Below are 16,850 nucleotides of genomic sequence, written 5' to 3'. Positions count from 1 at the left end.
CCATCAGTGAACAGGGCATATTGCTTCTCATTTTCTGGTAGTTTATTATACAGTGGGGCCTCTTCAGCACGTGTCATCTCCTCCTCTGGGGATATTCCAAAATCTTTGCCTTCTGGCCGGTTCGTGATCACTTCCATGATTCCTGGGCGACTGGGGTTTCCTATTCGGGCCCGTTGTGTGATCAGTGCGACCCACTTACTCCACGTAGCATCGGTTGCATGATGTGTAGAGGGGACGCTCCCTTTGAACATCCAGCCCAGCACTGGCAGTCGGGGTGCCAGGAGGAGCTGTGCTTCAGTACCAACCACTTCCGAAGCAGCTCGAATCCCTTCATATGCTGCCAATATCTCCTTCTCAGTTGGAGTGTAGCGGGCCTCGGATCCTCTGTATCCCCGACTCCAGAACCCTAAGGGTCGACCTTGAGTCTCCCCCGTGCTTTCTGCCAGAGGCTCCAGGTAGGACCATTCTCCCCGGCTGCGGTGTAGAGCACATTCTTCACATCTTGTCCTGCCCGGACTGGCCCAAGGGCTACTGCCTGAACTGTCTCCTCTTTAATTTGTTCAATGTGATAGAGAGGGCTTACGATTTGACTGTAATTTGGAATATGCATTCTCCAAAAACCCATAACGCCTAAGAAAGCTTGTGTTTCCTTTTTGCTAGTTGGTGGGGACATGTCTGTTATTTTGTTGATCACATCCATTGGGATCTGACGACATCCATCTTGTCATTTTATTTCTAAAAACTGGATCTCCTGTGCTTTGTTTTATAGAATCATAGAATCATTAAGGTTGGAAAAGACCTCTAAGATCATCGAGTCCAACCGCCAACCCAACACCACCATACCCACTACACCATGTCCCTAAGCGCCTCACCTACACCTCTTTTAAATGCTTCTAGAGATGGTGACTCAACCACTTCCTTGGGCAGCCTGTTCCAAGGTCTGACCACTCTTTCAGTAAAGAAATTTCTCCTAATGTCCAGTCTAAACCTCCCTTGGTGCAACTTGAGGCCATTTCCTCTCGTCCTATCGCTAGTTACTTGGGAGAAGAGACCAACACTCACCTCGCTACAACCTCCTTTCAGGTAGTTGTAGAGCACAATGAGGTCTCCCCTCAGCCTCCTCTTCTCCAGGCTAAACAACCCCAGTTCCCTCAGCGGCTCCTCATAAGACTTGTGCTCTAGACCCTTCACCAGCTTTGTTGCTCTTCTCTGGACACGCTCCAGCACCTCCATGTCCTTCTTGTAGTGAGGGGCCCAAAACTGAACACAGGATTCGAGGTGTGGCCTCACCAGTGCCGAGTACAGGGGCACGATCACCTCCCTACTCCTGCTGGCCACACTATTTCTGATACAGGCCAGGATGCCGTTGGCCTTCTTGGCCACCTGGGCACACTGCCGGCTCATGTTCAGCCGGCTGTCAACCAGCACCCCCAGGTCCTTTTCCTCTGAGCAGCTTTCCAGCCACTCTTCCCCAAGCCTGTAGCGTTGCATGGGGTTGTTGTGGCCGAAGTGCAGGACCCGGCACTTGGTCTTGTTGAACCTTATACAATTGGCCTCAGCCCATCGATCCAGCCTGTCCAGGTCCCTCTGCAGGACCTTCCTACTCTCGAGCAGATCAACACTCCCGCCCAACTTGGTGTCATCTGCAAACTTACTGAGGGAGCACTTGATCCCCTCATCCAGATCATTGATAAAGATATTGAACAAGACCAGCCCCAAAACTGAGCCCTGAGGAACACCGCTCGTGACCGGCCGCCAACTGGATTTAACTCCGTTGACCACAACTCTCTGGGCCCAGCCGTCCAGCCAATTTTTTACCCAGCGAAGAGTGTACCTGTCTAAGCTGTGAGCCGCCAGCTTCTCTAGGAGAATGCTGTGGGAGACAGTGTCAAAAGCTTTACTGAAGTCCAAGTAGACCACAACCACAGCCTTTCCCTCATCCACTAGCCAGGTCACCTGGTCATGGAAAGAGATCAGGTTGGTCAAGCAGGACCTGCCTTCCATGAACCCGTGCTGACTGGGCCTGATCCCTTGGTTGTCCTGGACAAAAATGGCAAAACCGGCCTTTAGAAGGATTTGAATTATTTTATTCCCCTTTCTCAAAAACTTCTTCTGTTGTGTTGCCCCACACAATGATGTCATCTATGTATTGCAGGTGTTCCGGAGCCTCACCCTGTTCCAGTGCGGTGTGGATCAGTCCATGGCAAAGTGCTGGGGCAGTTGATTCCAGGTGTACTGGACGCCCCTCCAAGTGAAAGTAAACTGTGGCCTGCACTCCGCTGCCAAAGGGATGGAGAAGAACGCATTAGCGATATCAATTGTGGCGTACCACTTGGCTGCCTTTGACTCGAGTTCGTATTAGAGTTCTAGCATATCCGACACGACAGCACTCAGTGGCGGCGTGACTTCGTTCAGGCCATGGTTAGTCTCCACTCTCCATTGGACTTTCGCACTGGCCGTATGGGACTGTTAAAGGGTGAGCGAGTCTTGCTGATCAATCCTTGGCTCTCCAGTCGACGAATCAGCTCATGGATGGGGATCAGGGAATCTCGGCTGGTGCAGTATTGCCGCCGGTGCACTGTTGTGGTAGCAATTGGTACCTGCTGTTCTTCAACCCTCAGCGACCCCACAACAGAAGGGTCCTCCGAGAGACCAGGCAAGGTGGACAGCTGTTTAATTTCCTCTGTCTCCAGGGCAGCTATACGAAAAACCCACCGGTATCCTTTTGCATCCTTGAAATACCCTCTCCTGAGGTAGTCTATGCCAAGGATGCACGGAGCCTCTGGGCCAGTCACAATGGGGTGCTTCTGCCACTCATTCCCGGTCAGGCTCACTGCGGCCTCCAATACAGTTAACTCTTGGGATCCCCCTGTCACTCCAGAAATACAGATGGGTTCTGCCCCTTTATAGCCTGATGGCATCAGGGTGCACTGTGCACTGGTGCCTACGAGAGCCTTATACTCCTGTGGGTCTGATGTGCCAGGCCATCGAATCCACACAGTCCAGTAAACCCGGTTGTCCCTTCCCTCCACCTGGCCGGAGGCAGGGCCCCTCTAGTTCTGGTCATAGTATCCATCTCTCACTTCTTGCAAACGTGAGTCAAGAATTTCTCCGTTACAACCCGAAGTAAGATCAGCCCTTCTACTCTGTCTGGGGAACTGTTCACTGGAAACTGGACTGATGTGAGACAGGTTTTTTCTGAAAACTGGAGCAGCATTCTTCCTGAGAGACCCCCGTTGTGTAATGGTTTTTCCTTGCAACTCACGTACTCGTGCCTCTAGGGTGAAGGTAGGTTTTCCATCCCACTGCCTCATGTCCTCTCCGTAGTCACGCCGGTAAAACCACGGGGTGTCCTGTGGTGCGTACCTTCTATATCCTCGCTCTTGAGCAGAAAAACATTGACTCCTAATGGCTGAGATACTGGTCCGTACAGGTGGAGAATAGGACATATCCTCTTTGAATTGCTGGAACTCCCAGGACAGTTTCTCCACAGTTGCGACAAGGGAGGAGGAGACAGTTTCTTCGTATTCCAGGAGTCTGCTAACCACGTCATCTACCGTTGGTGCTTCTTCTTCTTTCCAGGACAGTACTGCCAACGAACTGGCATACAATGCTGGTGCGCTACGTACCAACTTCCTCCACATGGGTCGCGTGCACTGGACTTCATCTGGATCTTTTGGCATTTGGTCGTTGTCCAGGTCACTATAAACCACCTCCAGCACGCCTAGTTCTCTCAGGTACTGGATACTTCTCTCCATAGTGGTCCATTTGCCTAGGCGATATATAACATCTTCCTTGAAGGGATACCTTTCTTTCACGCCTGACCGCAGTCGCCTCCAGAGGCTGAGGGCCTGTGTCCCTTTTCCAATTGCTTTGTCAATGCCTCCTTCCCTAGCAAGGGATCCCAGCTGTTTGGCCTCCTTCCCCTCTAATTCCAGGCTACTGGCCCCTTTATCCCAGCATCAGAGCAGCCAGGTAACAATATGCTCGCCTGGACAACGGCTGAAATCTTTCTGCATATCTCGCAACTCACCCAGGGGTAGGGATCGGGTGGTTTCCGTCTCGTTTATGAGTTCTTCCTCTTCCTGCTCCCCTCCTCGTGATGACCCTGCTTTTCCATCATCCCTTTCTAAACAACTTGACTTCCGCTTACAAGATTTCTTCGTCTGTACAAGGGCTACGGATACCGGCAAGGGTTGATCCTCTGGTTCAGCTGTAGTACCCATCGCAAGGGTTGGAGTAGCCACAGTGCTCGTCATTTTGTTATCAGATCACAAACGTGAGACCTTCTTTCCCACTTGAGGGTTCTGAATAGTGTTGAACAGGGCTCGGCAGGCATAGGCCAGGCCCCAGCACGTTGCAGTAATCTGGGTCTCTTTGGAATGGCCAGGGTGACAGCATACTTTTTCCAAATATTTTACTAGTTTTTCAGGATTCTGTGCTTGTTCAGGGGCGAAGTTCCAAAACATTGGAGGTGACCACTGTCCTAGGCACTTGCCCATACTATCCCACACACCCTGCCACTCATAACTATCCATCCACAGGGCAGATCTCTGGGTGGTATTCTTAAATAGTTGTTTAACCTTAAACGAGGCCTGAAACACATTCAGGAGACATAGCAATAGGAACATGCTGGTTTGAGCATCCCAAGGATATTAAAAATCCTCAAGGGCTACTGTAATCAGCTTGGAGGAGAAGGGGAAGGTGAAGGAAGCTGTCTCCCCTGTAAAAGGGCTCTCCAAGGAGAAGTTGGAAAAAGTGTAATTATTAATGGTTTCCAAAAGATAGCTCCCAAAGAACAGGAATGATGGCAGTGTTGAATACAGGCTCCTGATCAATAATTTTATCATAACATAAACCAGTGTCACACAGTATAGCAAAGCGATGACCTTAATCCATTTCCCAGAGATGATAAATCCCACATAAATACTGATAATCAGCAGTATATACAGCCAATAAGGTGCTACATACCAAAACTCCCAGAACAGATCCAACAACTCTGAGAGCAAATAAACCAACATTGTGACCAACGTCTACTAAACTGATATAAGGAATGCTTATAACAAAATTTGTATTAACCCGTTCGGGTCAGATGTGTCGTTATCTCAACCCTTTGAGCCCCACATTGGACGCCAAAAAGGACTGTCGTGGTTTAACCTGGCAGGCAGCCAAATACCACGCAGCCGCTCGCTCACTCCCCCCACCCCCAGCAGGACGGGGAGAGAATCAGAAGGGTAAGCGTGAGAAAAACTGATAAAGACAGTTTAATAGAACAGAAAAGGGAAAATAATAATGATAACGATAGAATATACAAAATGAGTGATGCACAATGCAATTGCTCACCACTCGTGCTGACCGATAACCAAGTAGCAATAGGTACTTCTTGGAACATGCCTACCATTCATATACTGAGCATGACGTCACATGGTACGGAATACCCCGTTGGCCAGCTGGGCTAGCAGTCCTGGCTGTGCTCCCTCCCAACACTTGTTTTGTTTTGTTTTGTTTTTCCTGAGCTGAATGTCCTTGACTAACAGGGCACTTAGCAACAACTGAAAACATCAGTGTGTTATCAACATTCTTCTCATGCTAAATCCAAAACACAGCACTAGGAAGAAATTTAACTCTGTCTCAGCAAAACCAGGACCAGGCCACCCCACAGCGCTCAGTGACAGCAGAGAAGTGCGAGCACAGGCTCTTCAGTGAGGGTGTAGTGCCCATTCAAGAGATTAAAAAGCTGTATCTTCAACTGTGTAGACTGAAGCTCTAATTCAGCTAAGTATGTTGTAACATCCTCTTCTCCTAATAAAAAGGGAGGGGGCTATAACCAACAATCTGGTCAAGTTTTCCAGTTATGGTTTTTAAATATACACATGGCTAGATAACAATGAATATGGCAACAGAAACATAGCATTTTTATATTACATTCAATATTTCCACAAATATGAGTTTACTCCAATATTTCCATTGCACTGTAATGACTAGTCTTTCATGCTTACATGTGTGAAATCACATTATGTCATGACCCATAACAAAATACATCTCCTGAGTCAATGGGGAGGACTCAGTCCTAATCGGCATGCCAGGCAGAAGATGTGAAATAAGGGGAGTTTCTGTGAGGTCTGCAGATTAAGTTAAAAAGTGAAATAAAGCTCAACCTTCCCAATGAAAATATTATAGGAGAAACAAATTCTCCTTCCTCTATCAGAATTCTAGGATATACAGAAACATTATATGGTTATACAAAACCATAGTGTGATCAAACATGCGGAAGAAAATAGATGTTTAAGCTATAGACTTGTATAAATTCAATAATGGCTCTCCTTTGTTGTCAGACTTCCACTGAATACATTGATGTATGCCTCTGTATAACCTCAAAATGTTGCACGGCTGTGAATACTAGGTTGTCTTAGGCACACAGAACCTATAGTCCCCCGTTTTATCTGCTACATGTGCCGGGCTGTACCAGGCAATTCCTGAAGAGGCAGGTATTTGGGAAAGCTTGCAAAAAACAGAGATGGGAAGACATGAAGTATTTGGTGTCTTAACAATCAGAGAGTTAATCTTTCACTCAACAAGAGAGCAGAATGCAGTGGCAAACATGTTTGCTAAATTTTCTTTCACCATTCTGGAACTGACACAGTCAAAGAATATCCAGGTTTTGGCTGGTTAAACAATTATGCCAAGAAGCACTTGTTCATTGAAAGAAGATTATAGAATCTTGCAGCCTTAGGTCTTACGTGATCTTTTTGTAATTATTATATGTTTAATAGAATACACCATCTAACTTTTACATTGAAATGGGGTGTCATGAAAAAGACAATGCGTTTGATGTAGACTTTTCTCATACTGATAAAAGCAAGAAGCAGCTGCACTGGAAAGTGAGTTACACTGCAGAAACAGCTCATGGTAATGGTTAGAACCAGGACCATGTTCCCTGTCAAATGCGCAGACACCGAGACTCTGATCATAACTGAGAGCAGAATTTGAAGTTGGCAATTTACTGCTGAAGGGCTGCCTGTTATTTAAAAGGACGTTTGTTTTGTCTAAATGTAGCTTATGCACATTTAAGAATAGAATCAGGGGTTCAGCATATGCAAATATTCCTTTAGCTGGTGGAAAATTAAATATTTTTGGCTAGATGTTAGAGCCAGTTTTAAAAAATATAATATGCTCAGAAGAGAACACCTAATATATATTGAATACTAATGACTGGGGAAGAAAAAAACCTGGTTCCTCTGTATCCCAACATTTAGCTTAAAATAGTCTTAAAAAAACCAGCTTTTAGCATGGGCTGACGTCATTTTGAAGCCAGCTTGTCTCTATGCTAATGAAACTGTTGGTGCCTTTGTTGATTTACTGTTTTGGCATTTTAATTGTTTAGAAGGCTTTGTATAGGAATTTGAAGTAAGTATTCCACTGAAGTGGACAGTATTTTAAATGAAAGCTTATCTCACTAATGAGCTTGATAGGAGGCTGGTTTTCCCCTCGAAACCAAAATAAAACATCATTTTGGAGCCATTAAAGTGTACAACAAAAGTTTGCTATTTAATTCTTTTCTGGGTGACAAATTAAAATGTGTTTTAATACTTGGTTTTTTTAATAACTAATGTTTCCTGTGTTTTCTAGGACTATTCTTTTCAGACTTCTAGTAAAGAAGACTCATTTCTTCATCTGAAAATCTCTCCCACATGAACAATCAAGGCATTTGAAAGTGTCTTGGACTTTGTTTTGGAGCTCTGACATATCCTGAAAAGATCCTGCCATGCATTACACAGCAGGATTTCAACTACAAGTGCATGGTAAACAATTAAGCTTCATTTACATTTTACCATTAAGTCTCACTTACTTTTGCTGTGATTTTAGCATGCATCAAATACTTTATTTCGCATCTTTACTAAATCCACAAACCATGAATTTAAGCGTCCCATATTTTTGACATGTTATTCCACATGCTAAGTGTCAGTAGTCTACATCTAGTTGAACAAAACCTAGGAATCATACAGGAGTGAGCTCAAATTGAAATGAAATTACTCTGAAATCTAAAAGCCAAGCTAAACCATTTACAGCAGCTTCATAAAAGGCTGAGAGATGAAATGCAAATTCTCTTTGGCTTTAAATAAAATATGTTTAAACCATGTCATATATTATAAAGGTCTCTGTTGGTAGAGAAAGCCTGTCGCTTTATTAGAGCATAAACGATATCTGTCAATAAAAGATCAATATGTAGTGCTGGATTCTAATTTTAAATTGTTGGATAAATGCAGATGGTAATTAAATAGGGAATTTCATTATTCTGTCCTTTGCCAGAAATGGTGTAATTTTAACCATGCAGCCTAAAGTAATATTTCTTAATCTTTAATTATGTTCTAAGATTCTAATAGTTAGATGACAGACTATCTATGGAAAAATTACTGTCAGATGTTTTCCTTTTAAACTCTGGAAAACAATGCTCTGTTGAATATACATCAAGCCTTTATTGCTCCCAAATTAGATTTCCCCATGTTCAGCTTATTTTCTTTTCGTAGTCATCTTACAAAACAGTGCTACAGCTGCCGCAGTTTTTATTGTTGCTTTCTTTATATAAAATTTTTCATCTGCTCAGAGTATTTCCATTTTACCAAGTCTCTGATTCTTTTCATTCTCAACATGGAAATAATGCTCATCTGTAAATGGCACTTTTGCTCAGCACAGTAATGTGAGAATTCATGTGGTGAAAATCACTTGTTAGGTACAGCGTCACATGCAGACTTGTGATGTTGTGACTAAGTCCTTGACAATGCCAGTTTTGTGTCATGAGTTCCTATTGTAAATATTTCAATAGGACCTAATGGGAAGAATGGAGCAGCAATAGTGGGAGCCATTACGTCCTATTCTTATCTGTGCCACTGCGGATTCTCAGGCTAATCACTAATTTTTTTTCTGGTCTAGTCCGTTCTTCAAAAAGGGAATATATCCTTACCTCAGAAAGACCTTATTTTAGCTTCACCTCCAACTTTCTTGGTGCTCAGGAATTGGCAGTATCGGAGTGTCATCAGCATGGAACTACACCCAAGCTAACAACCCATGCCAAGAGACAGGACTTAGCAGCAGACACAGTGCAGAGATAATTTAGGATTATTGCACCCATGTCAGAGCTAAAATCTCTGAATAGGCTGCTTTGCCTCTCATAGGTACGTCTGCTCTTGCTGATGAGATCTTGGGCATTTTTGAACCACGTTCTATTAAATGCTATCTATTGCACCTTTGGTCCAGGTCTTCTAAGCTGAAGCTTGATGGCAGATAACTTAGTAGAGGCAACAAACTATATTTGCAAAACTAGGTTTGCAGTTCTACACCTGTGTTGTCTTAGGCACCACATTTGGAGTATAATTACGAGCATTTGATTTGATGATTCCAAAACCAGTCATAGAAACTGACTTCAGATACCTTGCCTGCAAAACCTTGGAGTGTCTTCAAACCTATCACTGAGACAGTTGTTTTTAAAAGGATTTATTGTAGAAATACCTCAGAACTGTAGCAATTTCTCCAAGATCAGTTCTTTCTTCATTAAGACAATTCTAATATATCCATCATGAAATGACCGGATGGCATTTTAGCATGCCTTTGCATGTGACATTACATTGCTTACACCAAGTTCTAATTAAAGGGTTTATTGCAGCAACCAGATTTGTGTGGTCCAGTAATCAAAATGCCACATGACTTTTTACTAAAAAAACAGTTACTGTTATAATCTTATCCCATTGCTTCATTATTCTGTAATTTGAATCAGATTTGTGGCCAGTTTGATTACTCTTACAAAGTTATATTTGTTGAGTAACGTCTCTGTCACTGCTTTTTATTTACCTTTAACTAGTGTAAAACAAAAATTTTGAAATTAGAAACAAAAAGCCATCAATTAAAAAGTTAATTGTAAAACGAATTTTATCTTGCCAGTCATTTGACTGACCCAGGGATACAACATAGCCAAGAAATGCCGTCTGCTGGTTTCAAATAACATGTCACATCAAGCAGAATTTCCTTTGCTGTTGGTGATGGAAAATAAGGATAAGTGTTGTGCATTCAGTGCTTCAATTCCAAACAAATGAAACAGGTATAATGTTCCCACAACACAGACAACTAGCTATACCTATGTAACACAGCTATACCTTCAAGCCCTGAACATATACATATTTACCTTTTCAGTAAAGTGGTTGGCCCACAATATACCCCACAGCCTAAGACAGGCCTCATCTCAGCCATCTTTTACATTTTTCACTTGAACTGCTGTCTTGATTCTGACCTCACTTGTCGGTAAAAATCAGGAATAATTTCACTGAAGTCAGCGGAGACACACCGCTTTGTCAAGGTCAGAATCAGACCTTGCTTGGGGGTCATTCAAAGTCTAGTACCAAAAGCTAATAGACATATCACATTCAGAACTTGGCAAAATGTTGTAAATACAGGGTCGAAGGATAGATATTTTGTGTCATTATCAGACACGTATGCTGCTCTTTCCAAAGAACAGAAAATGTTGATCTAATTGACTTTAAAATACCTTTCAGCAACAGCTGCCAAGTTCCCTTTAATAGAGAATGTGGAAGAATTTTATTTCCTCTCATTCTCTTAATAAAAACAGATACAAGGATGATCAGAGAAAGCATAGCCAGAGGTTTTTAAACCTCTTTTTCTCCACTGTAGTGCACCTGCTTTGACACCTACAATACATCCTATCAAAAATTAAGAGGCATCTTAGTCCAAAGAAGTGATTAAGAAAATCCATGTTTATATGTTAATTCACTACACATTTTCCCATTTGCCCTGAAAGTTTCTTAGATGTCTAATGCAAATAAGTGACCATGTAGAAAAGCATCCCAATCTGCAAAAGTAAACACTGGGCTCCTGCTATTCTGTATCTGGAGATGAAATGGAGAGATGCCTAACCTCTGCTGGAAAAGCTCAGCATACTCAGAGCCCCAGTAGCACTCGCTACAGCGCCACAACCATATGGTAAAGGGGTACTCGGTTTGTTAAAGCATCGTTAAGGGATAAAGTGGGTGCATGATCCCATTCCCTTTTCAGCCATTTCCTCTACCTAGGAGACTTTCCTGTCCATGTGGGGCAAAATAGCATGGCTAGAGGCACTCGTTGCCCCTTCTATGCATACTGGGCTACTGACAGGCCCAAACCTCAAAAATCTGTGAGATCAGGAAGAGAAAGAAAAGGGCTAACTGGTGAAGACAGACTCTCATATCAAAGGAATTCTACCTTCACCACTCAGATGAAAAGCTGTTGTAGCACTGGTCCAGGTCTTGGGTTGCATGTACGCAAAGCCCTGAGCTGCAGCAGTTTTACTAGGTGACCTGAAGCAAGATACTTACCTTTTTGAGCAACAGCTCCCCAGCTGTACAATATGGAAAATGGCACTTCCGTCTTGCTTATGCTAGTGATAAGAATAACTATAACAGGGACCATGAAGCACTCACATTCTATGTGATCAAGATTGTAATAATATCACGGGAATAAATCCTCACCATGTAAACAACATGTTAGACTACCCTATGCAAAGCAGGAATAACCCTTCTTGCATAGCTTCATCTACTGTTTTTCATTTTACAACAATGAATGCAATTTTTACTACAATGGTTTGGCTTACACATCTGCAAATATTTTGTCACAAACCTGGGCTTTTAGTATTAAAACTGCACTAGCAATCTTGGTAATCAGGAGCTTTGTACACAAATAAAAATTTGCAGAGAAATTTGCATCAACTCTTACATATATATATAATCTGGTATCACTATATTGAGGCTATTGCCTTCTTAATCTTGATAGCATGCTGCTGAAAGAAACACAACAGCTGTAGGGAGGCTCATTCTTTTCCATCAAAAATGTACACATAATTAAATGGAACTGCTTATGCTTTCATTTTACCTCAAGCCTCCATTTGGCAGGCAGGAACAAAAAATGGGATCTTGTACCATGACAGTCCTTTGTGTAACAATTTAAAAAAAAAATCTTTCTATTTTGACCTAATCAACAATTCTGGTGTTCATAGGCACTATTCCCCAGGAAATCCAGTTGAAAATATGTAGTTCTCATTCATAAAACGAGACAATTTAATATTAATTGTTGCAGATGTATTAGTCAAGCTGGGGTTCTATTCTAAAAGAAGAGTTTACAGGCAGTATAACGTTTTTTTAGTACAAAATATGCTGGTGAGATCTCAAGTCCTTGCATATAAAGTTTATTTCCTGCCGTGGCTCCAATTTACTTTTTCATACTGCTAGCAGATTTCCAACTGTGATTTTCTATATCTGTTGCAAATGTTCAACAAATTACAGGAGAAATTTTAGGTCATGGGTTTTTTTAAACTTTAAACATATAAAGATTAAAGAATGAATGTGCAATCAGCATATAGAGAAACCAGCTTTTGCAAGAATGAAATAGATGGTTCAGCTTCTGAAACCCCAGAGGAATTAATAACATCTACATTCACTGCTACCTCTCTTTTGTGTGTTTCCTTCTACTAAATAGGTTCCCTAGAGAGATGGTTTGGTAAACTAGAAAGTACGGTGATAAAACATTATTTTCCCCTTTCTGCCATGACATGGATAATGTCCAAGCACTTGTTTCCAATACAAAATTTAATGCATTCTATTATGGCTAAATTTTTCTCCTTACTGTTCCTAAAGGCATAAACTCTTACCTTCTTTGGTTTAAACCAGGAGGCACATCTAACTTCTGCTACAGACAATGGAGGTATTAGAAAGGAATCCCTCTGGAGGGTGCGCAGAGGCTGAGCTGGACTTGTGGGATCCTGAGCAGAAGTCAAGGAATGCATGTTTCCAAGTTTCCAAACTCCTCCACATTTACATTTCATTACACTGAAAATCTTCCTTGGCCCGACTAGCCCATACCTGACAGTGATTGAGAGAAGAATGTGCACAGAAGTGCAGACATTTATTCTTGGTCTGTTAAATTCACTGGCCCTCTTAGGGACCTCCCCCCAGACAGATAAAAGATGTACATTTTGTGCTTCCAATTGTAGTCTGGAGACTTCTCCATAACTATATTGGTATGTAGACTGTATTTAGCAATGGGGGAATTTTAAATCTCACTTTGCTCTATTCCTCCATAAGCAGTATCTTCTAGAACCTGAAAGTTTGGCCAGGACTTACATCCTTATCCCAGCAGCTCCCACTAAATCAAACGGTTTCAACTTTGCAAACAACCCACTTTCCTTCCTATGCCCTTATCTTCTGACATGCAGGAGCCATTGCCATTGAGTACACTTGCAGACGAAGTGCTGAATAGTATCCAATACACCTAAGTAGTAAAATAAAACAATACAAACAATTATTTGGATTTGATACCTTAGGTGCATAAAAACTTTTATGCATGTCCTGTAGTTATATAGCAGCCTCGCTGTTATAGTCTATTTTAATTATGCATAAACATAAACCTTTTATTAGAAGAACTATGGAAACAATCTATGTGTAGGTTTTGATGCAGACACTCTAATATTATAATCTGGTGAAAGTACTAAACATTTTTTTCCAAATCTTGAGTTACAAAATGTGTTAGAACAATTCAAAGTCATGCACACGTATGATTGTGTGTAGCTTTGCTTATCAGCTTCTTTCCTGCCATTTTTATGAGTCATAAGATACTCAAATATTTTATAATCAAATAAAAAACTTGTTTGTTGTTTCTTTAACAATGAGATTTATTCAGATTATGTAAAATCTTAGTTAGAAATGGACATGAATTGTGCTCCTAAATCCATGTTTGTTATCTCTGCACTTTATGTACGTTACTTAAAGTGATACAGTTTCTGAAGTAACTTTACAATACCAAAAGAAGACCTATAAAGCTATTGTTGGAAAAAAAATATTCTGTGGTATCAGATATCATAAATGGTTGATCCACTTAAAAGATACCATCCTGTTAGTTTATCTGGGATTTTAATTTCCATATAGAAAGAAAATTAAATGAAGAATCAGTTTCCTTATAAACGAACGCTATAGGCTTTAGAAAATATAGAAAAGAAACAAATACAGCTGGTTAACTTCTGTCACTAATTTAGATATTGAGAGAGAGCAGCATTTACAGCAGTATGTAACCCACTGACTTCTAACTATTTTATGAAGACAAGATATTCTTGCAATAATGAATATTACCATGTAATACTGCATGATCGCATAGACCATTTGATTCGAAAGGACAGGGCAGTAGTAGATAAACAGAAATAAGTTCAGAGTTGGTGACACTCTTTCTAATGAACTGTCTGGAGTTCAATTAGTAAACGTTAGGTTTTTCTGCTATGTTCTTGTGCTGGTGGCTATCAAAATTATAAAGCATATTCAAGAACAAGAAGAAAGAATAAGGAGAGTAGGATCACCAAATAATTATAAAGCAGGCCCTCCTATCTAGGAGTAATGTATTGAGAAATATCCTTGTGACGAACACATACACATGCACTGCAATGCTATCTCATCAGGGAACGAATTGCATCCAGGAGCCTTTTGGAAGAAAGATGTAGGAACATGTTTGCTCTTATTTGAGGAATGATACAAGGGGTTATTTTTGAATGATTAATTAAAAGGAATCAATCTTCATTGCATTGCCACTGACATGAAAAGCACCATAGCTGTGCAATAATCACATGCAATTATTCAACTACCCCTTTGGCAAGGACAACGTAATTAGTCCTGGTAGTGTCGAGAGATTTTCTTTATACCCAACAAATTGGCAGTTTTAATCAAGTGTTGCTGAAAATTTATCATAACACAGGGAAAACAATAGGTGAAGGTACAAGGCCCCAAGCTGTGTGACTCCTATCTACAACAGTACAAATTTACAATACTAACAACATGATGAATGCAACCAATCCCTGAATAAGCTGATTATAATTGTGTATCGGTATCATGCACAATAGTGCTAGTTTGTTTAAAATTATGGACACAACCCTTTTCATGCCTCGTTGCTAAGACTGCTTCAAGCCTTCATACCTGTTATCATGGTCACCTGTTATCAAGCTATCTTGGGTGAACCTGAATACTCCTCTCAAGATGCTGCTGAGCTGTCAGGAAATGTCACATAGGTCCAAGCCTCAGGCCTGCTGAAAACAAATACAGCTAAAAGGGGGATCACTCAGCCTTGTTCAGTGCCTGAGCTCTGAACTGCCACAAGTTGCAGGAGCCATTCACAAGCAACAGAGAACTAGAAGCTCTTGGAGCATGTGGCAAAATGAAACCAGTCTGTTATGAACTCACTAAGCTGTAACTTATGTTCTGTATCCAGACTCTTGGCAGACATTTAAAAGGGGCTGATGTCTTAAGCACTCTTGAGCCCTTCACTATGCCACATTTTGTCAGATTGGCTTGTTCCTGCTGTTTGCATGCTTGTACTGACATTCAACTACTAGGTCAGTCATGCTCCTGCTAGCTACAACAGATTTATGCCAGTACTGAATTTGGTAGCATCTCTTTCATTAACGTAGCTGGAGGAAGTGCCTTTCAAATGCCATTTTACAGATGGTGGGTTCAATGTGTACAGAGTGTTGATATGAGAGAAATCAGACTTACAGAGGTAGCTGTTGGAAAAGACAACACATACTAAAAATGATTGCACATCTGAGATAGTACCTGTTCCAAGTACAGAGAGATTCAGCTGTATCTCACATACTGTTGTATGCTGTAAAAGTACATGCTGGTTTCTTTGCTACATCTTTAATAGATATTGCATATTTATTTTTATATTACATTCAGTATAAATATTTCTCTTGTAGGGGTTAGTCTGCCAGTAAGACAGGCAATATGGGCAATCCTCCCAGTAAATCTGTGGAATACAAAATTGTTTTTATTGTTACCTATTACTCTTACAGTGTCTGAATACTAATTCTTTAATGGGACAAGTGAAAGAAAGGTATACCCTACAATCTAGAAAAACAGTCCTATTCAGCAAGCCAAAATCTAGAAAAGTAATATTTAGGCAATAATTTTCTGCCCATCTTGGAAATCAACATTTCTTTTAAGCTGAAAAACTTAGCAAGAAGCTATGGTCCCTTCCCCACAGAGCAGATTTGGAGAACTGTTAGTTCAGGTCACATAAATGTGTACATCTCAGGCCCAGAATAAGGGGAGGAAAGCACACTTTTCCCCACATCTATAGTCTGTTTTTTTACCTCTTTGCAGACTAAAAAGAGGAGAAAAAAGGTCTTTTCAGTCCTCTATTCTTTTTCCTTTTCTTTTTTTTTTCAACAGCTCTAAACACAACTATAACAAATGCTGCTGGCCTGTATCGCAACACAAAGAAATCAGTAAGGTAATGGCAACAGCATTGCTCTTTCTGCCTTCGAGCATTATGTTCAGCTTTTTAACCTACTTATTTCTGTTAGATAGGTTGTCCAGCGACTTCATGCCTTCTACTTTTGCTTGTCTTTTTCTAAAGGAAGAAGTAGTATGTTGTCTTTTTAATATCCACTGTCTCTGAGATTACTTTTGAACTTAGAATGCAAAACTTTTCCTTAGGCTACATTTCCATTTTCAGTGTTTTATAACCCCATGAGTGGAACTGCATTGCATACTGTCACAGGCATACATTACTTGTGGCAATGTGTTGGTTGTTGCATAGTACTGCATTTAATTGAAGAAATATCTCCCTCCACCGCTCTAAGCACCCCCTCTCCCTCTCCCCCAAAAAAGGAGGAGAGGGAAAGAAAGGGAAGCAGAAAGAAAGTAAAGAAGAGAAAAATTGTGGTACACATACACAAGAGATTTTGTGTAATCTGAATAACTTCTACCCCTGCCGAGGTCTCTTCTCTAAATGACTTTGCTAAAGAACTTGTCTTTTCAAATATATTTAAA

Source organism: Calonectris borealis, chromosome Z, assembly GCF_964195595.1.
Source record: "Calonectris borealis chromosome Z, bCalBor7.hap1.2, whole genome shotgun sequence".
Taxonomy (NCBI): Eukaryota; Metazoa; Chordata; class Aves; order Procellariiformes; family Procellariidae; genus Calonectris; species Calonectris borealis.
This window is presented reverse-complemented; position numbering follows the sequence as displayed.